This window comes from Rhinoderma darwinii, chromosome 3 (assembly GCF_050947455.1).
Source record: "Rhinoderma darwinii isolate aRhiDar2 chromosome 3, aRhiDar2.hap1, whole genome shotgun sequence".
In the NCBI taxonomy this organism is placed as follows: Eukaryota; Metazoa; Chordata; class Amphibia; order Anura; family Rhinodermatidae; genus Rhinoderma; species Rhinoderma darwinii.
In genome coordinates, this window is record NC_134689.1 from 391912270 (window position 1) to 391936821 (window position 24552).

General features: G+C 44.7%; 8 non-coding genes across 8 annotated transcripts; 7 read left to right on the top strand and 1 right to left on the bottom strand.

Moving 5' to 3' along the window:
• The first annotated feature begins 8327 nt into the window (after positions 1-8327).
• TRNAV-CAC (transfer RNA valine (anticodon CAC)) lies at positions 8328-8400 on the top strand. Its single transcript has one exon. It is a non-coding gene; the product is annotated as a tRNA-Val (tRNA).
• A 394-nt stretch (positions 8401-8794) lies between these two features.
• On the top strand, positions 8795-8866 carry TRNAE-CUC (transfer RNA glutamic acid (anticodon CUC)). Its single transcript has one exon. It is a non-coding gene; the product is annotated as a tRNA-Glu (tRNA).
• A 3264-nt stretch (positions 8867-12130) lies between these two features.
• TRNAV-CAC (transfer RNA valine (anticodon CAC)) lies at positions 12131-12203 on the top strand. Its single transcript has one exon. It is a non-coding gene; the product is annotated as a tRNA-Val (tRNA).
• Positions 12204-12654: 451 nt separating this feature from the next.
• Positions 12655-12726, top strand: TRNAE-CUC (transfer RNA glutamic acid (anticodon CUC)). Its single transcript has one exon. It is a non-coding gene; the product is annotated as a tRNA-Glu (tRNA).
• Positions 12727-16915: 4189 nt separating this feature from the next.
• On the top strand, positions 16916-16988 carry TRNAK-CUU (transfer RNA lysine (anticodon CUU)). The gene has a single exon. It is a non-coding gene; the product is annotated as a tRNA-Lys (tRNA).
• A 231-nt stretch (positions 16989-17219) lies between these two features.
• TRNAN-GUU (transfer RNA asparagine (anticodon GUU)) lies at positions 17220-17293 on the bottom strand. The gene has a single exon. It is a non-coding gene; the product is annotated as a tRNA-Asn (tRNA).
• A 2387-nt stretch (positions 17294-19680) lies between these two features.
• Positions 19681-19753, top strand: TRNAV-AAC (transfer RNA valine (anticodon AAC)). Its single transcript has one exon. It is a non-coding gene; the product is annotated as a tRNA-Val (tRNA).
• A 3925-nt stretch (positions 19754-23678) lies between these two features.
• TRNAV-AAC (transfer RNA valine (anticodon AAC)) lies at positions 23679-23751 on the top strand. The gene has a single exon. It is a non-coding gene; the product is annotated as a tRNA-Val (tRNA).
• Positions 23752-24552: the final 801 nt, after the last annotated feature.

Sequence of the window (24552 nt, forward strand, 5' to 3'; positions counted from 1 at the left end):
TAATCCACCACCCTTCACAATGGATATTTTGGTTAAAATTAAGGAATTTATGATGGATAAAATGCACTGTTAATAGTGGGAGATTTTAACGGGGGATTGGATATATCTCTGGATAAACTTAAGTTGATGAAAACAAAAAATAAACAGGGTAAGACAGGGTTAGGGCAAATATTAGAAGAGTTTTGGTGGATAGATGCGTTGCATTGTAGAAACGCGATGGAGAGGGCGTATTCATGCTACATGAAGTCACATCATTTACTTTCATGAATAGATATGGCTATATGCAATAAAAAGGCACATCCAGAAATTTCGAGGGTTAAATATGAAGCACGTGGGATATCTGACCATTCACCGTTGACCGTGTTATTAAGAAATGGTCGGAAGTATAAGGCCTCATGCAGACGACCGTAGCCATGTGCATGGCCGTGATTTTCGGGTCGGCCGGCCACGGAGTGTCAGCAAATCGCGTGCTGTGCACATGGCCGTGGCCATTGTTTTCAATGAGCCGGGATCGCAGAACATGGCCGTAATAAGGCTTGCTCGTTTTTTCTGCGGTCCGGGCTCCAGGGCCATGCACAGACCGTGGAAACCACGTTCGTGTGCATGGCCCCATAGGAATGAATGGGGCCGCAATTATCCCGTGGATATTCGGGGGAATTGCGGCCGCAAAAGCACGTTCATGTGCATGAGGCCTAAGAGTGTTAGATTTAGAGAAATTACTATGTGGTTCGCGATGTTGGATCACTGTAAAATAAAAAGAGAACTGAGAGTTCGGCAGCTACCCAGGTGGTGTGGGGCACAGTAAAGGCGGTTATCCGAGGGTTGATTCTGTATGGAAACGTAGGGATCAAAAATAAATTAATGAAGGTGGAAATGGATGATGCAAAAAGTGTGAGATTGGAGGCGAGTGAGTTTTTGTTGGATCAATCAGAGGAAAATAGGGAAAAATGGGATAAGGCACAAGCAATTTATAAGGATATTATGAAAGTCAAGGCCAGAAGGAATATAATATATCCAGAATTTTTTTCTTGAAGCAGATCTACCGGGTAGACTCTTGGCTTCAATGGTCCAGAATCCGAATAGTCAGAAACATGTGGGAACAATTTAAATTTCTAAAGGGGAGTTAATTAAAGAGCCTGAATTGATAGTAGAAGAATTTATTAGTTATGATTCATGTATTTATGAATCTAAAGAGATATGTAAGCAAATGGAGATAAGGGAATTTTGGGGACTATTCTGTTGACAAGACTAAAACCAGAACAGGCAGATATGTTAGAAGCCCCAATTACAGAACAGGAAGTGGGGGTGACTGTCAGGAATGCCCCATGAATAATTCACCTGAGTTGGATGGTCCTCACTTTGAGGTTTATGCGCAATATATTGACGTGTTAGGAGCTAGATTAATTGAGTTATGGAATAATCTTAAAGAGGGGGGAGAATTATCAATCTCAATGAGGGAAGCATTGATAATGCTTATCCTAAAACCAGGCAAAAACCCAATTAAAATGGAATCATATAGACTGATCTCATTGATTTATACAGATATTACGATTTTGGCCAAGAATTTGGCGACTTACAAAGTAATATCCTTGTATGTGTAATTTTGTGGTGCATTTTTAGGTGTTTGTCCCTAATATGCGATTTGTTATACGAAAAATAAAAGGAAAAAAAAAACAGCAAAGGAAATAAAGGGGACTCGGCCTTTACAAAAATGATTGGCTGGGCTGGCGAATCGCTGATATACAGGAATGGGTTAGAAAATGTAATAGGAAGAGGAAGAAAAGCGATACAAATGTCTATGAGGGAAATGATCGCGTGGAGTCCCTATGTGTAGAAAGAAGAGGAGGGAGAGAGAATAGTGAAATGCTGATAGGGGTTTGTTATAAGGGCTAGTTCACACAGAGTTTTTTTTTATCATGGAATCAGCATACAAAAACGTCAGAAACCGCCTCTTTTAGCCGCTCGCAGGGAAAAAAAGCGGCATGTTCTTTCTTGCCACGGTTCTGCCTCTGACCTTCCTTTGAAAACAATTGGAGGCAGAGAAAGCATTCTTCGCAGCGTTTTTTTGCCCATGGCCCTCAATGGCCGTGGGCAAAAAACGCAGCGAAAACAACAGCAAGAAAGTGCAGGCAGGTCAAAATATGCCTGAACATTCCTGAAGGAAGGTCTAAATCTCCAAGTATAATGGAAGAAGCAGAAAATCAACTAATAAAGCAAATAGATGAGGCAGCAAATTATAATGAAGTCACTGTTGTGGGGGACTTTAAAGAGGCTCTTATGTCCTATTTTTCTATTTTATCGACCGTGGTCCCATACTTTATAATGGGAGCTCGGCACGCAAATGCGAGTAACTGTCCGCGGCTGTGCTCGTAATCATGAACCGTGATTACGGGCGCAGGCGTGTGCATGGAGCCTATATCCCAGGGTCGTGACCTCCAGGCCCTCGTTGGGTGAGCTCTTTTAAAATCTGATTTAGTGGTTTTTTTTTTACATCTTTTGGACTGTAAAATGTTTACACTGACAAGGTTCATGGTAAATGTGTGCAATACAGACCATTGTAAATCAGGTAAAAGCTATAGACCAGATCCGATATATTTGCCATGTACTTTTGGAATATAAAATTCTCCCTTGATAAATGCACAAATCTGATTGAGAAAACTCTATTTTCTGACATGTAACATTTCTTGGCGCTGGAACTATGACACGTGATCTCAGATCTACAGGCGGGAAAGTGACAGTGAGGCTCTGAGCTGAAGTCCGTGGTCTGTATACTGGTTCACATGGTGGTTTCTGTAGTGTGGTGTTTATCACGTTCACCTCACATGCGAAAGGTCCCCGGTTTGAAACCGGGATAAAACACTTTTTTTAATCGATTTTGTTTTTTTTAATCTAATCGGTTTCGTTGATTGACGGACTGAGGAGTATAGAGATCTTTCGGACTTGACAGCAGCAATATTATATGTAGTGACATAGTAACAGTGCTGGCAATGCCCACACATCCACATTTGACACATGTAGAGCAGGTCTTCTTAGAAGAGTTTTGATCATTCAAAAAAGTTCTACTTATAATGGTGGCAGTCACAGTGTCATCATAACGGTGGCAAAGGCATTGCTCAATAACAATGCAAATCGCCGTGCCAGTAATGTTGCGGTGGGGGGGGGGGGCGGGTTTTATTTAATGATTAGTCGCCCCCCCCCCCCAAAAAAAAAAAGTGCCACTCCTGTAGATAGTGCTCCTCATAAACCTCTCCTGTGGATATGGGCACTATCTACAGAAGAGGTTTACGAGGGGCACTATCTACAGGAGAGGTTTATGAGGTGCACTATCTACAGGAGAGGTTTATGAGGGGCACTATCTACATGAGAGGTTTATGAGGGGCACTATCTACAGGAGAGGTTTATGAGGGGCACTATCTACAGGAGAGGTTTATGAGGGGCACTATCTACAGGAGAGGTTTATGAGGGGCACTATCTACAGGAGAGGTTTCTGAGGAGCACTATCTACAGGAGAGGTTTATCAGGGGCACTATCTACAGGAGAGGTTTATGAGGGGCACTATCTACAGGAGAGGTTTATGAGGGGCACTATCCACAGGTAGCTCTATGAGGGGCACTATCTACAGGAGAGGTTTATGAGGGGCACTATCTACAGGAGAGGTTTATGAGGGGCACTATCTACAGGAGAGGTTTATGACGGGCACTATCTACAGGGGAGGTTTATGAGGGGCACTATCTACAGAGAGCTCTGTGAGGGGCAGTACATAAACACAGCACTAGAACCAAGCTGCACATATATACTGCATACTACCCAACTGTCCCGATTTCAGCGGGACAGTCCCGCATTCTGTGGTGGTGGGTGGTGGCTGGGTGGTGTCCCACTGTCCAGGGCAGCCGGAGGTATGTCCCGCTGTCAACTGTATCTGTGTCCTCAGGACGCAGATACAGTAGAGCCCAATGCTGAAGCAGGGAACCCTCTGCTCCCTGCTTTAGCATTAGTTCAGAGCAGTGGAGCAGAGGGAGCTCCCCCAATCACAAGCTGTACATATATATGGACAGTGACATCAGTGGTTCCTCTGGAGCAGAATCCCCGTTGCCGACGCTCTTGTCAGGAATTCCCCTCCTAGAGGTAACCCTTGAGGTCACTGTCCATATATGGACAGTGACGTCAGCGGCTCCTCCTGGAGCGGAATCCCCGGCCTGAGTCGGCAACGCAGTGGCAGGGGATTCCGCTCCAGGAGTAGCTCCTGACGTCACTGGCCATAGTGACATCAGGGTTTCCCTCTAGCAGCATAATCCCTGGCCTATGCTCTGGCTGGGGATTCTGCTCTTAGAGTAAGTCCCAATGGCGCTATCATTGGGAGGGGGGGGGGGTGTAGCGCTATCTACAGGGACAGTGGTGCTATTTTCAAGGGGTGTGTGGCACTATTTACATGGGCACTGTGGCACTATATAGGGGCACTATCTACAGGGGACACTGGCACTATCTACATGGGCACTGTGGCACTATCTATGTGGGCACTGACACTAGGGGAAGCTAAAGGGACATTATACTGTATTGGGAAGCTATGGGGCATTAAACTATATGGGCCAGCTGTGGGGGTATAATACTGTATGGTGGCAGCTAAGGGGGCATTATACTGTATGGGGGCATCTATGGGGGACATTATATTATATTGTATGTGGGAAGCTATAGGGGCATTATACTGTATGGGGCAGCAGTGGTGGTATTCTACTGTATGGGGCATTATACTTTATGGGGGCATTAAGCTGTACGAGGCAGCTATGGGGCAGTGTACTATATGGGTCAGGTATGGGGACATTATATGATATGGGGGCATTTGTGTGGGCATTATACTATATGGGGGCATTATGATGTATGGGGCAGCTATTGGGCATTATGCTATATGGGGGAATTTGTTTGGGCATTATACTGTATGAAGGAAGCTATAGGGGCATTATACCATATGGGGTAGCTGTGGGGGCATTATAATGTATGACGGCAGCTAAATGGGCATTATACTGTATGGGGCAGCTATAGGGCATTATACTGTATAAAGGTAGCTGAGGGGGAATTTTACTGTATGGGGGCAGCTATAGGGCATTATGCTGTATGGGGCACTTTGGGGCATTAAACTGCGTGGGGCAGCTATGGTGCATTATACTGTATGGGGCAGCTATAGGGTATTACACTATATGGGACATCTGAGTTGTACTGTATGGGACATTATACTGTATGGGGCAGCTATAGGGGCATTATGCTGTATGGGAACAGCTATGGGGGCATTATGCTATATGGAGGCATCTATTGGACATTATGCTGTATTAGTGCATTTTTTTGGGCATTATACTGCATGGTGGCATCTGTGTGGGCATTATACTGTATTGGGGCATCTTTGTGGGCATTATACTGCATGGGAGAATCGGTGTGGGCATTATACCTTATTGGGGCATTTGTGTGGGCTTTATACTGTATGGGTCCATCTATGGGGGCATTATACTGTATGCTGGCAGCTATGGGGGCAATATACTGTATGGTGGCAGCTATTTGATCCCACAAGTCATTTGCAGAATTTATTGGCATTAGTCCGTAAAAATAAAAATGACAATTTTTTCCACAAAAAAATTGGAAATACCTCATATGTGGTCATAAACTGCTTGGACACACGGCAGGGCTCAGAAAGGCAGATGCGCTATTTTACGTGCAGATTGTGCCGGATTGGTTTTCGGGTGATATGTCTCAGTACAGTGGAAACCCCTGAGAAGTGACTCTATTTTGGAAACTACGTCCCTCAGGGAATTCATCTAGGGTGTAGTGAGAATTTTGACCCCACAGTGGTTTCATAGTTTTTACTACAATTAGACAGTGAAAATGAAATATAATATTTTTTCCCAAAATATGTAGTATTAGCTCACAATTTTTAATTTTCACAAGGGTAAAAGGAGAAAATACACCACACAATTTGTAACGCAATTTCTACTGAGTAAAGCAAAACCCCATATGTGGCCCTAAACTGATGTTTGGACACAGGGCCGGCCTTAGGATGGATGGCGCCCTGTGCGAAATGATCTTTCGGCACCCCACCCCATCATTTAAAAAAAATACAGTATAATAATAATATTTAATAAAATAATATATTACAACCCCTTCAAGGACACAGTAATTTGTCCTCTAATTGTGCCCTCAGTATTATGCCACCTGTAGTACCCCTACACAGTATAATGTCCGGTTAGTGGCCCCCACACAGTATAATGCCCCCTTGTAGATTTTGCCATACAGCCTCCCTGTAGACAGTGCTATAATCCCCCACCTTCTCCTTGTAGATGGTGCCATAGAGCCCCCCACCTCCACCTTGTAGACAGTGCCATACAGCCCCCACCTCCCCCTTGTAGACTGTGCTATACAGTCCCCGAGCTCCCCATTGTAGACAGTGCCCCCAAACAAAAACAAAAATTTTACTCACCTAGGCCCCGTTCCCATGATGAACTGAGTTGCTCCACGACGGCATCCTGTCGCCTGGTTCAGAGTTTCCCAACCTTTTTGGACTTGAGGCATCACTGGAAAAATAAAATTGTTTAGAGAAAGACAGAAAACTGCTAAAAACAAGCACTACACTCGTAGGGTATGTTTACACTCGTTTTTTGTAAGGCAAAAAAAATCTGCCTCAAAATTCCTTCAAGAACTGACAGTATTGTGTGACCTTTTTTTTTTACATTTTTTTTAAGCCGTTGAAGCGAATGCAAAAGACGCAGGAAAAACCGCTCCAAACAAGCGACGCAGGTATTATCTGCCATCAGCCCCCAACCCGCAGTAATGACCATCAGCCCCCCACTCACAGTAAAATGACTATCAGCCCCCCACTCACAGTAATGTCCATCAGCCCCCCACTCAGAGTAAAATGACCATCAGCCCCCCACTCACAGAATCCCCCTGTAGATAGCGCCACACAGCCCCTTGTAGGTAGCGCCACACAGCCCCCTTGTAGGTAGTGCCAGACAGCTCCCTTGTAGGTAGCGCCACACAGCTCCCCCCTTGTAGGTAGCGCCACACAGCCCCCTTGTAGACAGCGCCTCACAGCCCCCTGTAGATAGCGCCACACAGACCCCTGTAGGGAGCACCACACAGCCCCCTGGTAGGGAGCGCCACACAGCCCCCTGGTAGGGAGTGCCACACAGCCCCCTGGTAGGGAGCGCCACACAGCCCCCTGGTAGGGAGCACCACACAGCCCTCTGGTTGGTAGTGCCACACAACCCACAGCCCCCTGGTTGGTAGTGCCACACAGCCCTCTGGTTGGTAGTGCCACACAGCCACCTGGTTGGTAGTGCCACACAAACCCCTGGTAGGGAGCGCCACACAGCCCCTTGGTTGGGAGTGCCACACAGCCCACAGCCCCCTTGTAGGTAGTGCCAAACAGCCCACAGCCTCCTTGTAGATAGCAAACCCTCCCTTCCTGTAGATAGCGCCACTGTAGCTCCCTGAAGGAGCAGAATCCCCGTGTGGCTGGGGATTCCGCTCCTGGAGCACTTCTTGATGTCTCTGTCCATATATGGACAATGACATCAGGGGAAACTCCTGCAGCTGCAGCAGAATCCCCGTCCACAGCGTTGCCGACGCTGTGACCGAAGATTCCACTCTAGGAGAAGCTCCTATATTCTATGTCCATTTATGGACAGAGACATCAAGGAGTGCTCCAGGAGCGGAATCCCCGGCCACATGGAGATTCCGCTCCTTTAGGGAGCTACAGTGGCGCTAGTAGATAGCAGATCAGGGAGATACCTCCCTGCTCTGCTATAGTGCCGTCGCTACCGCTGTAGCAGCCACAAACGGTGCGCAAAAAACCTGTTTTTTTTATTTTCTACCCCACAAATAATTTTTTTCCTGTTTCCTAGTACGTTATACGGCAAAATAAATGAAAAACTACAACTCGTCCCGCAAAAATCAAACCCTCATAGGACTATATCGACGGAAAAATAAAGACGTTATGGCTTCTGGAATGCGGGGAGGAAAAAAACGAAAATGAAAATCTGAAAGTTGTTTACGACGGGAAGGGGTTAAAATCTGATTTCGTGTTTTTTTACATCTTTTGGACTGTAAAATGTTTACACTGACAAGGTTCATGGTAAATGTGAGCAATACAGACCATTGTAAATCAATATAAAAGTCTCCCTTGATAAACTTGTCGCACAAATCTGACTGAGAAAACTCGATTTTCTGATATGTAACATTTCTTGGCGCTGGAACTATGACACGTGATCTCAGACCTACAGACGGGAAAGTGACAGTGAGGCTCTGAGCTGGAGTCCGTGGTCTGTCTGCTGATGTACATGGCAGTTTCTGTAGTGTAGTGGTTATCACGTTCGCCTCACACGCGAAAGGTCCCCGGTTCGAAACCGGGCAGAAACACTTTTTTTTAATGTTCCTTAGTAATACATTGTTTTTTTTCATAATAGATCGGTTTCGTTGATTTAGTGACTGAGGAGTATAGAGATCTTTCGGACATGACAGCAGCAATATTATATGTGGTGACATAGTAACGGTGCTGGCAATGCGCACACATCCACATTTGACACATGTAGAGCAGGTTTTTTTTAGCAGAGTTTTGATTATTTAAAAAAGGTTCTACTTATAATGGTGCCAGTCACAGTGTCATCATAACGTTGGCAAAGGCATTGCCCGCATAATAGTGCCAGATGCAGCATTTATTTAATGATTAGTTCACCCCCCAAAAGAATCCATTGAGCATATTTTTGATGGTTGTGTGGGTCATATTGGGAAGGCAGGTCAGCTTGTAGAAGTTTCCCTGGTGGTCTAGTGGTTAGGATTCGGCGCTCTCACCGCCGCGGCCCGGGTTCGATTCCCGGTCAGGGAAATATCATTTTTTTTCCCCCGAATTTCTCTTTCTTATGTAGTTTAAATGTATGAACATGCATTTAGCTGTGTTTATTACCTGTTACATGAAAATGGATTTAGCTGTGTTTATTACCTTTTACATGTGCTTCAAACATCTCACATTTAATACGCATTTCTGCCAAAGGGTTGCGTTAAAGATGTATCTCAAACTACTCATAAGTTCTGTAAACCTCTGGACTGCTTCTTCTTACAGAGCCTATAAGAAGCTCTGCTATTAGTGCCAATTGTATATACATTTGCTGTACAGCTTATGTTATTGTTTGCTGTTATCAGTCACTTTTGCAAAACTAAAAGGAAGATCTCGGCATGTACAAAATACGAATTTTGGCACTATCTGTAGGAGGCTCTATGAGGGGCACTATATACAGGAGAGGTTTATGAGGGGCACTATCTACAGGGGAGGTTTATGAGGAGCACTATCTACAGGAGAGGTTTATGAAGGGCACTATGTACAGGAGAGGTTTATGAGGGCACTATCTACAGGGGAGGTTTATGAGGGGCACTATCCACAGGGGAGCTTTATGAGGGGCACTATCTAGAGGGGAGGTTTATGAGGGGCATGATCTACAGGAGGCTCTATGAGGGGCATTATCTACAGGGGAGGTTTATGAGGGGCACTATCTACAGTGAGGTTTATGAGGGGCGCTATCTACAGGGGAGGTTTACGAGGGGCACTATCTACAGGGGAGGTTTATGAGGGGCACTATCTACAGGGGAGGTTTATGAGGGGCACTATCTACAGGTGAAGTTTATGAGGGGCACTATCTACAGGGGAGGTTTATGAGAGGCACTATCTACAGTGAGGTTTATGAGGGGCGCTATCTACAGGAGAGGTTTATGAGGGGCACTATCCACAGGAGAGGTTTATGAGGGGCACTATGTACAGGAGAGGTTTACGAGGGGCACTATCTAGAGGGGAGGTTTTTGAGGAGCACTATCTACAGGGAGCTCTATGAGGGAACTATCTACAGGGGAGGTTTATGAGGGGCACTATCTACAGGTAGCTCTATGAGGGGCACTATCTACAGGGGAGGTTTATGAGGGGCACTATCTACAGGAGAGGTTTATGAGGGGCACAATCTACCGGGGAGGTTTATGAGGGGAACTATCTACAGGGGAAGTTTATGAGGGGCACTATCTACAGGAGAGGTTAATGAGGGCACTATCTACAGAGAGCTCTGTGAGGGGCAGTACATAAACACAGCACCAGAACCAAGCTGTACACATATACAGCATACCACCCAACTGTCCCGGATTCTAAGTGGTGTCCCGCTGTCAACTGTATCTGTGTCCTCAGGACGCAGATACAGTTGACCCCAATGCTGAAGCAGGGAACCATCAGCTCCCTGCTTTAGCATTAGTTCAAAGCAGAGGAGCAGAGGGAGCTCCTCCAATCGCCGTGAACTCTCAGGCCACAGCGCTACTTTAATCGCTGTGCCCGGGGGAACCCTTGACGTCACTGTTCATATACGGACAGTTACGTCAGCGACTACTCCTCAAACGGAATTCCAGGCCTGATTGTCGGCAATGCAGTGGTAGGGGATTCCGCTCCAGGTGTAGCCCCTGACGTCACTGGTCATAGTGACATCAGGGGTTTCCTCTAGGAGCGGAATCCCCGGCCTATGGTCTGGTTGGGGACTCTGCTCCTAGAGGGAGCCCCAATGGCTCTATCTGTGGGGGGGGGGGGTAGCGCTATCTACAGGGACAGTGGCGCTATCTTCAACGGGTTTGTGGCACTTTTTACATGGGCACTGTGTCACTATATAGGGGCACTATCTACAGGGTCTGTAATGAAAAAAAGGTACAAAGCGCTACATGGTGCAAGATAAACCTGATAGGTGGGGTGATTATAGTAAAGTATAGGTAAATAGTTGCACTCACCTGAGGTAGTTTGTACTGGCAGGTACAACTTATGGAGTAGGCAGTAGTAGGTAATGTGGTTGCAGCTTTCAGTATCCAAGGACTGGCATCAAGGTTTTGATAACGCAGAACATAGAATTTAAAAAATAAATAAAAAAATGGATATATATGGAAAGCGCTACTCAAGAGGCAAGGATAACAGGGGTAATAATAGTGAGTAAATTTATTTGCAAAAGCGGCAACACGTTTGTACGCAGAACCTGCGTCTTCATCAGGCCAAAAAGACTATCTACAGGGGACACTGGCACAATCTACATGGGCACTGTAGCACTATCTACGTGGGCACTGATACTAGGGGCAGCTAAGGTGACATTATAATGTATGGGGAAGCTAAAGGGGCATTAAACTATATGGGGCAGCTGTGGGGGTATTATACTGTGAGGTGGCAACTAAGTGGGCATTATACTGTATGGGGCAGCTATGGGGGCATTATATTGTATGGGGAAGCTATAGGGGCATTATACTGTATGGGGCAGCTGTGGGGCATTATACTCTATGGGGGCATTATGCTGTATGGGGGCATTAAGCTGTATGAGGCAGCTATGGGGCATTATACTGCATGGGGCAGGTATGGGGACATTATATGATATAGGGCATTTGTGTGGGCATTATACTGTATGGGGGCATTATACTGTATGGGGGCGTTATGCTGTATGGGGCAGCTATTGGGCATTATGCTGTATGGGGGAATTTGTTTGGGCATTATACTGTATGGGCGCATCTAAGGCAGCATTATACTGTATGAGGGAAGCTATAGGGGAATTATACTATATGGGGCAGCTGTGGAGGCATTATACAGTATGGGGCAGCTAAATGGGCATTATACTGTATGGGACAGCTGTGGGGGCATTCTACTGTATGGGGCAGCTTTAGGGCATTATACTGTATAAGGGCAGCTGTGGGGGCATTATACTGCATCAATAGGGCATTATGCTGTATGGGGCAGCTTTGGGGCATTAAGCTGTGTGGGGCAGCTATGGTGCATTATACTGTATGGGGCATCTGGGTTGGCGTTATACTGTATGGGACATTATACAGTATGGGGCAGCTATAAGGGCATTATGCTGTATGGGGCAGCTATGGGGGCATTATGCTGTATGGGGGCAGCTATTGGGCATTATGCTGTATTGGTGCATTTGTTTGGCCATTATACTGTATTGGGGCATCTGTGTGGGCATTATACTGCATGGGAGAATCGGTATTGGCACTGGAACTATGACTCATGACTTTAAATCCATAGACGGCAAAGTGACAGTGAGGCTCTAAGCTGGAGTACGTGGTCTGTCGCCTGGTGTACATGGCAGTTTCTGTAGTGTAGTGGTTATCACGTTCGCCTCACACGCGAAAGGTCCCCGGTTCGAGACCGGGCAGAAACATTTTTTTTTTTTATTATTCTATTCCTTAGTAATTTCCTTATGGTATTAGGTTTTTGTTTAATCGATCGGTTTCGTTGATTTACTGACTGAGGAATATAGAGATCTTTTGAACATGACAGCAGCAATATTATATGTAGTGACATACTTATACTTTTAATGGTGCCAGTCACAGTGTCATTGGCAAAGGCATTGCCCGCATAATAGTGCCAGATGCAGCACTCCCTGCCTGTGACTTTACAGTAAAGTTGCGGGGGGGGGGGGGTTTATTTAGTGATTAGTTCGCCCGAAAAAAAAAATCCATTGGATTGATCACATTTTTGCTGGTCGTTTGGAAGGCGGGTCAGAATGTGGAAGTGATTAGTTGTTCACCCCCAAAAAAATCCACTGGATTGAGCACATTTTTGCTGGTTGTGTGGGTCATGTTGGGAAGGCAGGAACTCTTATGTCAGTTTCCCTGGTGGTCTAGTGGTTAGGATTCGGCGCTCTCACCGCCGCGGCCCGGGTTCGATTCCCGGTCAGGGAAATATCATTTTTTTCTTCTTCTAATTTCTCTTTCTTATGTAGTTTAAATTTATGAACATGCTTCAAACATCTCACATTTAATAAGCATTGCTCCCAAAGGGTTGAATTAAACTGAGGTATCTCAAACTACTCATAAGTTCTGTAAACCTCTAGACTGCTTCTTCTTACAGAGTCTACAAGAAGCACAGCTATTAGTGCCAATTGTATATGCATTTGCTGTACAGCTTATGTTATTGTTTGATGTTATCAGTCTCCTTTGCAAAACTAGAAGCAAGATCTCTGCACGTAGAACATTTTGGCACTGTCTGCAGGAGAGGTTTATGAGGGGCACTATCTACAGGGGAGGTTTATGAGGGGCACTATCTACAGGGGAGGTTTATAAGGGGCACTATCCACAGGGGAGGTTTATGAGGGGCACTATCTACAGGAGGCTCTATGAAGGGCTCTATCTACAGGGCAGGTTTATGATGGGCACTATCTACAGGGGAGGTTTATGAGGGGCACTATATACAGGAGAGGTTTGTGAGGGGCACTATCTACAGGAGATGTTTATGAGGGGCACTATCTACAGGGAGCTCTGTGAGGGACAGTACATGAACACAGCACCAGAACCAAGCTGTACATATATACAGCATAAACAGAAAAAATATATATCCACATACCACCGAACTGTCCGGGATTCAGCAGGACAGTCCTGTGTGGTGTCCCGCTGTCCCGGTGGCCAGATGTAAGTCCCGCCGTTAACTGCATCTGTGTCCTCAGGACGCAAATACAGTTGAACCCAATGCTGAAGCAGGGAACCGTCAGCTCCCTGCTTCAGCATTAGTTCAGAGCAGAGGAGCAGAGGGAGCTCCTCCCCTCACCGAGGACTCCCAGGCCACTGCGCTACTTTAAGAGCTGTGCCCGGGGAACCCTTGACGTCACTGTCTATATATGGACAGTGATGTCAGTGGCTCCTCTGGAGTGGAATCCCCATTGCCGACGATCTGGCCGGAGATTCCGCTCCTAGAGGTAACCCCTGAGGTTACTGTCCATATATAGACAGTGAAGTCAGAGGCTCCTCCTGGAGCGGAATCCATGGCCAAAGTGTTGGCAGCGCTCTGGTATGGGATTCCGTTCCAGGAGTAGCCCCTGATGTCGCTGTCTATAGTGACATCAGGAGTTTTCTCTAGGAGTGGAATCCCCGGCCTATGCTCTGGCTGGGGATTCCGCTCCTAGAGGGAGTTGAAATGGCGCTATCTTTGGGGGGGGGGGGTGTGGGTGTAGCGCTATCTACAGGGACAGTGGCGCTATCTTCATTGGCACTATTTACATAGGCACTGTGGCACTATATAGGGGCACAATCTACAGGGGACACTGGCACTATATACATGGGCACTGACAAAAGAAAGTAAGGCAGTATTAAAAAATATGTGAAAGAAATGATCCTTTTATTCCACGTGTGTGCGACTTTTCAGCTCAGTGTGAGCCTTTCTCAAGCATCATATACATGGGCACTGTTGCACTATCTGCGTGGGCACTGACATTAGGGGCAGCTAAGGGGGCATTATACTGTATAAGGGCATCTAAGGTGACATTATACTGTATGGGGAAGCTATAGGGGCATTATACTATATGGGGCAGCTGTGGAGGTATTATACTGTATGGGGCAGCTATGGGGGCATTATATTGTATGGGGGAAGCTATAGGGAAATTATACTGTACGGGGCAGCTGTTGTGGCATTGTACTACATGGGGCAGCTATGGGGCAGTATACTGTATGGGGGCATTATGCTGTATGGGGCAGTTTTGGGGGGCATTAAGCTGTATGAGGCAGCTATGGGGCATTATACTGTATGGGGCACCTATCGGGACATTATACGAGTCTGTCGGCTGTGTGTTATAGCCGACACTTCCGGGTTACGAGCGGGATCGCGCTTTAGCGCGATCCCGCTTGTTTAACCCGTTAAATGGCGCGTTCAATAGAGATCGCGGCATTTAAATGACTAAAAACAGGGGGGCGACCCCCTGTAACGTCTCAACGGCCCCCCCCGCGGCGAGATCGGGGGGAGCCGTTGGTTCACACGGCTGCCTGGGGGTCTGACGAAGTCCCCCAGGTCCGCCATCTTGGTACTCCTATGAAGCTCTGCCTCCGGCAGGGCTTCATAGGAGACTGTCAGAATCACGTTATACTGCAATACATTAGTATTGCAGTATATCGTGCAAGCGATCTAACGATCGCTGGTTGAAGTCCCCTAGGGGGACTAATAAAAAATGTAAAAATGAGTTAAATAAAGTTGTTTTTTTTGTGTAAAAAAAAAATTTATATTAAAAGTTCAAAAACCCCCCCTTTTCCCATTTTCCCCCTAGAGCATAGTAAAAAATTAAATAAATAAACATAATTGGTATCGCCGCGTCCGTAAAAGTCTGAACTATCACAATATATCATTATTTAACCCGCACCGTGAACGCCGTAAAAAAAAAAATAGTAAACGCCAGAATCTCTATTTTTTGCTCACCTAATCTCCCACAAAAAATGAAATAAAAAGTGATCAAACCGTAACATTTACACCAAAATGGTATTATTAAAAACTACAGCTTATCCCGCAAAAAATAAGCCCTCATACCACTTAATCGACGGAAAAATAAAGCCGTTACGTCTCTCGGAATTTGGCGAAACAAAATAAATTTTCTTTTTTACACTTAGGTATTTACTTGTAAAAGTAGTAAAATATATAAAATCCTACACATATTTGGTATCGCCGTAATCGTATTGACCCATAGAATAAAATGAATATGTTGTTTTAATTGTACAGTGAATTCTGTAAAAATGGCACGCAAAAAACCATGGCGGTTCATTTTCTACCCCACAAATAATTTTTTCCCCGTTTCCTAGTACATTATACGGCAAAATAAATGGTGCTACGAAAAACTACAACTTGTCCCGCAAAAATCAAGCCCTCATAGTACTATATCGAGGGAAAAATAAAGGCGTTATGGCCTTTGGAAGGTGGGGAGGGAAAAACGAAAATGAAAATCTGAATTGGCTGCGGCGTGAAAGGGTTAAGCTGTATGGTGCTGTTCTGTGAATACAGTCATGGAACTACATTTTTCTGAAAAGGACCGTATCACATGGCCATTTTTTGCTGTCGTGTGAATGTAGCCTTAGGCTAAGTTTACAACTCGATGCTGGTGTACCTTCAGCGACTACTCCAGTAAAAGCTCCAGACAGCAAATTTGTACACAGAGTTGCCACTCGGCCAGTAAACCACTGACCCAGCTAGTATTCAGGTCAGCTGTGGTCTGCATTAAGGGTGGGTCTACATTTTTCTATAGGATTCCTTTTCATCAGGGGTATGTAGGGGGTCTATTTAGAGGGAATCTCTATTTTTAGGGCTCTTGTGTTTAGGAGGTCTGGGGAAACTGTATTTATTTAGAGATTTGTATTTCTAGGTTTTGAGGAGGGCCTGGTCTGTGGTTTCTATTTTATTGACCATGGAAAACTATTTACACTGGTTGGCTGTGATGACTTCCCGCATTTTAAACTCCTGCGTACAGCGTAGGCCTGTTTCAGCAGCTCCCGTCCAGCTTGACTACTCCGCTTTCAACAAGCCTTCTCAGGGGCTTCCACATTACTTGGCAAATTGGCTTCCAATAGCCTTCTCAGTGGCTTCCTCCTGCTCGGCAGTGCATGCCTTGGATTCTGTAAATCTTGTTGGCCGACAACTTCCACCAGTATCTCAGGAACAACTGGGCCTCTTTCGACTTATACTATGTCACACTCTGCTGCAAGAAGGGAGAGTCTTTTTCTGTTCACCAGATAACGGCTCCAATGAGCCTTCTCAGAGGCTTCCGCCCTGCTTGGCAGGATCCACCTGTTACCCATCACATCCCAGTTCAACTTATATGTGATGGACGACAGTTGGGTCCTACATGTCAGAGACATGCAGGACCCGCTGACACTAAACCCGTCAGCCCCGTGGACCTGCCGGGTACAGGATTCAAGCAAAAGGTACAGCTGCTCTGTATACAGGATACAAAGCAGCTGTATCTCAAAAAGTAATTTGAAAGTTGCATTAAGCACACTGCCTTTAAAATGTGTGTCCCATTACATTTGGCCATATTAGGAAATTATTACTTTTCATTGAAGGTATGTATTGGTCATGTTTATTCATCAATTCTGTGGTGTATTTTGAAAAAATCTAGTAGACGCCCGGCTAGCTCAGTCGGTAGAGCATGAGACTCTTAATCTCAGGGTCGTGGGTTCGAGCCCCACGTTGGGCGTTTCTGTTTTTTTTTACCCTTGACATTACAGAATCGCTGTTCCATTTATGTTGCGAAAAATCTCAGGCAGCAAGGGCATCCCAATATCTCTTGTGATTTCTGTTTTACATATTATATATGAAATCACAATAAATTTTGGGAACAGTTTACATAACAATTTTGACATATTTGTGGAGGTAGAAAGTAATGACTTACAATTCTTAGAATAAAAAAACCACAATAAATAAAAGTCGTCCCTGGGTGGGCTTGAACCACCAACCTTTCGGTTAACAGCCGAACGCGCTAACCGATTGCGCCACAGAGACAGCTGCTTCTCTCTGTCCTAGATGTGGTGTACTGAGGTTCAGCTTGTAGTCACAAAAGCTCCGAGAATGACCTTTGCCGCCGTTTCCTAGTAAATAATTCCATTTCCCTGAACTGCGGCGCCCACGTGATGAATTTCCTGAAAAGAACTGGAGCGCTCAGCAAATTCTAAGGAAGGTCATGACACTAATTACATTCACATAATACAACTCTATGACACCACTATAAACTGGAAATGGTTACAAGCAGAACCACGTGGTTAGCAGGAACAAGCGAAACCACTCCCTTAGAAATACACACTGCTATATTGCTTGTATGTCGTTTATTTTCCAGGCAGCAGAGTGGCGCAGCGGAAGCGTGCTGGGCCCATAACCCAGAGGTCGATGGATCGAAACCATCCTCTGCTAGTTTTTTTTCTTCAGAATTAAAAAAAATTATAATTTATTATTTATAATACTTCTTCTCTATTTTTTTTCCTTACTTAATCATTAACTCACTGGGGTAAAACCACACCGAAAATGGAACGATTCCGCAGCATAAATTGACATGCTGCGGATTAAAAAGCCGAACAACAGGTCAATTTATGCTCGTTTTCTCAGCGGATTTCATCCACTTTGCTGCTACTGTAATACGGATTTTTGTAATGTTGATTTTTGCATTGAAATCCGTTGCAGAAAATACCTAGTATAATGCCCCCATATGTACCTAATATAAAAATAATAACATAATTACTTACCTACCCCCGTTCCGACGACGTGTGGCGGATCCTTTTTCTCCTCTGCACTGTGCTGTGAGTTACTCGTGCAGACAGGCGCGATGACGTCAATAATAATAATACGGATTTTTGTAATGTGGATTTTTGCATTGAAATCCGTTGCAGAAAATCTGCAGCTAATCTGCCCAGTTTGCATATACGCTTAGGCTACATTCACACGACAGTGGAAAAACTGCCGTGTAACGGCCAATTTTTGAATGGCGGTTTTCAGAACAATGATGTTCTATGGGTGTATTCACACTGCAGTTTTTTTTTAATGGCCTGTGAATATTGGCCATCAAAACATAGAACATGTCCTATTTTTGGCCGTTTTGACGGGCAGACGGCCCCCATAGAAGTCAATGGATCAGTTTTTAATGGCTGTCAATACATGTAACAACCGTTAAAAACGGATCTGTGACATGGGGGTTCAAGAGGCAAGGGAACTATTGGTTCCTTTGCTGGCTATCGGCGGCGCGATGACACATACTCACCAATGCAGCGCTGTCCTCTTCAGATGTGGTCTCTAGTCTCACGGGATCTGCGAGGGCGACGAGATGACGTCATCGCGCCGCCTTCGCAGAACCGTGAAGACGAGAGGCCACACATGCATCAGTGAGTATGTAGGGCATTCAGGCGGAATTATATGTCGGGTATTGTTGCACTCACTACAAGGGTAGTGTAGTGCTAGTACAGGGGGCATTTCAAATTGGACTGTGTGGGAGCGGCGCATGCGCAGTTCCCACACAGACGGCGTACACAGAAGTGGATGGGACGGGCCCCGTTCGCAGTCCCTATGGGACTGTGGCTGCCGTATTCCATGTCTGTATGTGTCGTTAATCGACACATACAGAAATGGAAAAAAAAATGGCAGCCCCCATAGGGAAGAAAAAGTGAAAAAATAGAAAAAAGTAACACACAAACACACAAATAAATAAAAACGTTTTTAATAAAACACTAACATTAAACTGACATGAAATTTTTTTTTGTGGTGACACTGTTCCTTTAACAGCTGCGTGTGTCATCAGTGTATGATGCGCGGCTGCGTGATTTTGGCGCAGCCGCCATCATTATGACACTCCGTTTGGATGTTTGTAAACAGAAAAGCACGTGGTGCTTTTCTGTTTACATTCAGAGTTTGACAGCTGTTGCGCGAATCACGCAGTTCGCACGGAAGTGCTTCCGTGCGACCTGCGTGGTTTTCACACACCCATTGACTTCAATGGGTGCGTGATGCGCGAAAAACTCTGAAATATAGAACATGTCGTGAGTTTTACGCAGCGCACTCACGCTGCACAAAACCCACGGACTGTCTGCACTGCCGCATAGAGTAATATATATTTGGGAGTTATAAGATGCACCCCAGGCACTACTTGATTGTTAGTTTGAGGGGGCATTCCAAGGCATTTACTGGTTTAAACCTATTAGGGCATTGCAAAGAGGTCTGTGTGATTATATATCCCTTTTTAACCCCTTCAGCACTAGGCTAACACTGGTGTAACTTCTGTATGTCACCCTCTAAATTGATAGCAATCTTTACCATGTAGATGTGAGATTCACTGAATCAAGGCTGAGGCAGACCCTGATTACCGCCACAGCATTACATGACTATATGACGTAGGATATGGCACTTCAGTTTCTGTAGTGTAGTGGTTATCACGTTCGCCTAACACGCGAAAGGTCCCCGGTTCGAGACCGGGCAGAAACAGGTTTTTTCTTTATTTTTTAAAATTATTGCTATCATTATTTCATTTTTTTTATTCCACTTCTTTAGTTCTTGAAGGAAAAAAATAATCTATATATATGCTGCAAAGATAATACTACCTAAATTACATTAATTAAAGTGCTTGTCTAACTTTTAACACTGGTGCCTATTTTTTTTTTCCAGAATTTATAAAATTATAATTTATTATTTATAATACTTTTTCTAAATTTTTTTTATCTTACTTAATCATTAACTCAATAGAATAAAACCACACCGAAAATGGAACGATTCCGCAGCATAAATTGACATGCTGCGGATTAAAAAGCCAAACAACAGGTCAATTTATGCTCGTTTTTTCAGCGGATTTCATCCACTTTGCTGCTACTGTAATACAGATTTTTGTAATGTTGATTTTTGCATTGAAATTTGTTGCAGAAAATACCTAGTATAATGCCCCCATATGTACCTAATATAAAAATAATAACATAATTACTTACCTACCCCCGTTCCGACGACGTGTGGAGGATCCTTTTTCTCCTCTGCACTGTGCTGTGAGTTACTCGGTGCAGACAGGCGCGATGACGTCACTACATCGCGCCTGCCTGTGCCGAGCTGCTCACGGCAAAGTGAATGCTGGAGCGAGGCTCCAGCATTCAACCCAACTGAATCTGCGTCCTGCGGACGCCGGCTCAGTTGGAAGCGGGAACGCTACAAGGAACGCCACAAGGGGCTCTATCTACAGGAAACACCACAGGGGGCCCTATCTATAGGGAATGCCACATGGGGCCCTATCTACAGGAAACACCACAGGGGGCCCTATCTACAGGGACCGCCACAGGGGCACAGGGGGCTCTATCTACAGGGAAATCCACAGGGGGCTCTATCTACAGGGACCGCTACAGGGGGCTCTATCTACAGGGAACGCCACATGGGGCCCTATTTACAGGGACCGCCACAGGGGGCTTAATCTAGAGGGAACGCCACAAGGGGCTCTATCTACAGGGAACACCACAGGGGGCTCTATCTACAGGAAATGCCTCAGGGGGCTCTATCTACAGGGAATGCCACAGGGGGCTCTATCCACAGGGAACGCCACAGGGAGGCCTATCTACAGGGGGCACTATACAGGGAACGCTACAGGGGGCACTATACAGGGAACGCTACAGTGAATGCTACAGCGGACACTATGCAGGGAACGCTACAGTGAATGCTACAGGGGGCACTATCTACAGGAAACGCTACAGGGGGCCCTGTCTGGAGGGAACACTTCAGGGGGCGCTATCTACAGGGAACGCTACTACCTACAGAGGGCAATCCACACTAAAACATTCTGGACAGGGAATTTCTTTATTTAGAGTCCACTTTAATGTAGGGGGTATCTGGAATATCATAATTGTTTTATTTTTTTATTAGAATCATTTTCAATGGCGCGATACACCGCAAAACACCGTGAACCCCCACCCCCCGCATGTATTCGTCCGAAAAACAGGGAACCTGTTGTTAAAAATTTGAATCACACCGCTGGGCAAGGTATTGCTGGCACTAATAGGGGGCACTCTGTGACTGGCACTACTGGGGGGAAAACTGTGTGGTTGGCACTTTTATGGGTGTCACTTGTTAGACTGTTTGAGTTTTATATTAAGCAATTTACAGGAGCAATCCAGAAAAAACTGTTAGTGCATGACTGCTATTCTCTCTTTGGTGCTCTTTGAATCGCTGTGTCATACACCACCCCTCAGGCTCTACACTAGGAATAATGCATCAGTTTTACCCATAGTGATCGTTTAACCCCTTAGTGACCAGCCCATTTTAGGCCCTAATGACCAAGCTATTTTATTCGTTTTTCTATAGTCGCATTCAAAGAGCTATTACTTTTTTATTTTTTCGTCTACTTAGCTGTATGAGGACTTGTTTTTTGCGGGATTAGTTGTACTTTTTAATAGCACCATTTTTGGGTACATATAATCTTTTATTAACTTTTATTAACTTTTTTTGGGGGGATTCTAAAAAAAACCTGAAATTCCACCATTGTTCTATGCATTTTTAAATTGACGGCGTTCACTGTGTGGTGTAAATAACACATTACCTTTATTCTATGGGTCGGTACGATTACGGCGATACCACATATGTAGAGGTTTTTTATGTTTTACGACTTTTGCACAATAAAAACACTTTTGAACGAAAATTATTTGTTTTTGCATCATCGCTTTGCAAGAGCCGTAACTTTTTTATTTTTCCATCAATGTAGTGATTTTTTGGGCTTGTTTTCTGCGGGACAAGACGTAGTTTTGATTGGTACTGTTTTGGGGTGCATGGAACTTATTGATTCATTTTTATTATGACTTTTTTGGGGGGCAATGGAAAAAAATTGCAATTTTGCCATTGTTTTTTGCGTTTTTTTTTTTACGGTGTTCTCCTTGCGGTTTAAATTACATATTAACTTTATTAATGGAGTCATTACGGTCGCGGCGATACCATATATGTGTACTTTTATTTATTTTTTACACTTTTACTAAATAAAACCACTTTTTATGGAAAAAAAATGGTTTTATTTATTTTTTTACTGTAATTTTTATTATTAACCTTTATTTCACATTTATTACTTATTTTATTAGACCCACTAGGGGACTTTACTGTGCGATCTTCAGATCGCTGCTATAATGCTTTGGTATACTTCGTATACCAGAGCATTATTGCCTGTCAGTGTAAATCTGACAGGCATCTATTAGGACGTGCCTCCCGCGCGTCCTAACAGGCATATGTCCAGGGCAGACCTGGGGGCTTTTATCAGGCCCCCGGCGGCCATGACACCCCATCAGAGACCCACTATAGCATTTGCGGGCCGCCGATGGGTGACAGAGGGAGCGCACTCCCTCTGCAAACAAGTTAAATGCCGCGGTCGCTATTGACGGCGGCATTTAACAGGTTAAACGGCCGCGATCGAAGTAAGGTGTTGGAGCATCAGACAGCTGAGCCCCGGCTCCAGCCCCGGCTCCAGCCTGCACGGGAGAACCGTGCAGGACTTAGACTAGGCTCCCGTGAAAAGGCGTCAGCCTAGCCTAAGACCCCTTAGTGACCAACGTGAAAAGGCGTATTGGTGGTCACTAAGGGGTTAAAGGGGTATTCACACATAAAAAAAATGACCACCACATGAGTTGTCCCTCTTTATAACACTTAGGGCTTATTCAGACGAACGTGATATACGTCCGTGAAACACGCGTGGTTTTCACGCGCGTCGCACAGACCTATATTAGTCTATGGGGCTGTGCAGACAGTTGCGTGATTTTTACGCAGCGTGAGTCCGCTGCGTAAAAGTCACGACATGTCCGTTCTTTCTGCGTTTTTCGCGCATCACGCACCCATTGAAGTCAATGGGTGCGTGAAAACCACGCATGTCACACGGAATCACTTCCATGGGTCAAGCGTGATTCGCGCAACAGCAGTGAAAAGGATGAATGAAAACAGAAAAACATCCAAATGGAGTGTCATAATGATGGCGGCTGCGCGAAAAGCACACAGCCGCGCATCATACAGGGCTGACACACAGCTGTTAAGTGCCTTTTGCGCAGGCAAAACGCAGCGTTTTGTGCATGCGCAAAAAGCACACGCTCGTGTGAATCCAGCCTTACAATTTGGGAGGTATAAGATGCACCCCAGGCACTACTTGATTGTTAGTTTGAGGGGGCATTCCAAGGCATTTACTGGTTTAAACCTATTAGGGCATTGCAATGAGGTCTGTGTGATTATATATCCTTTTTTTAACCCCCTTCAGCACTAGGCTAACACTGGTGTAACTTCTGTATGTCACCCTCTAAATTGATAGCAATCTTTACCATGTAGATGTGAGATTCACTGAATCAAGGCTGAGGCAGACCCTGATTACAACCACAGAATTACATGACTATATGACGTTACTGAGAATACGTCAGTTTCTGTAGTGTAGTGGTTATCACGTTCGCCTAACACGCGAAAGGTCCCCGGTTCGAGACCGGGCAGAAACAGGTTTTTTTTCTTTCTTTTTTAAAATTATTGCTATCATTATTTCATTTCTTTTATTCCACTTCTTTAGTTCTTGAAGGAGAAAAATAATCTATATATATGCTGCAAAGATAATACTACCTAAATGACATTAATTAAAGGGCTTGTCTGACTTGTAACATTTGTGCCATATTCCTGAGATTGCTAGGGGTCTGACCACAGAGATCTCCACCAATCAAAAGACTTTTCTTTCACACAGTCAATTTTAATTGTAATGTTCCTTAATTCAAATATGGATTTATGTATATATATTTTTTATTTTTTTATTATTATTATTTTTTTTTACGGAAATCTAATTATTATATGTGTTCAATATATTAACTAGGAAAAACCATTGCATTATTATTTATTCAATTACACTTAAAGAACTACATATTATTTAATACTGATGCTGATGATGATTATTAAAATGGTATTTTTTTAATCCGCCATATTGGTCGGGAAATTACATCTTGTATATTACTTCAACCTCATCGTCATTGCCTATCAATAGGCCATTGGGAAATGGTAAATGCCTTCATCTTGTTTTAATGACATAATAACACTTCTGCACCCGTGACGGATGGCCTGCCACACGGCAATGCTAAGCCTGCCATGGACCCGCCAGATTGCCCATTTTCTATTGTTGGATAAAATGTCACAATTTCTCCTCACAAATAAAAAATAAAAAAACTAAGATAAAAAATGCCTAAACACTACCCTCTGATTTTTTCCAAAGGGAGGGTGGGCGGATTAGTCTAAAATGTTACCGCCTGTGCCCTCAC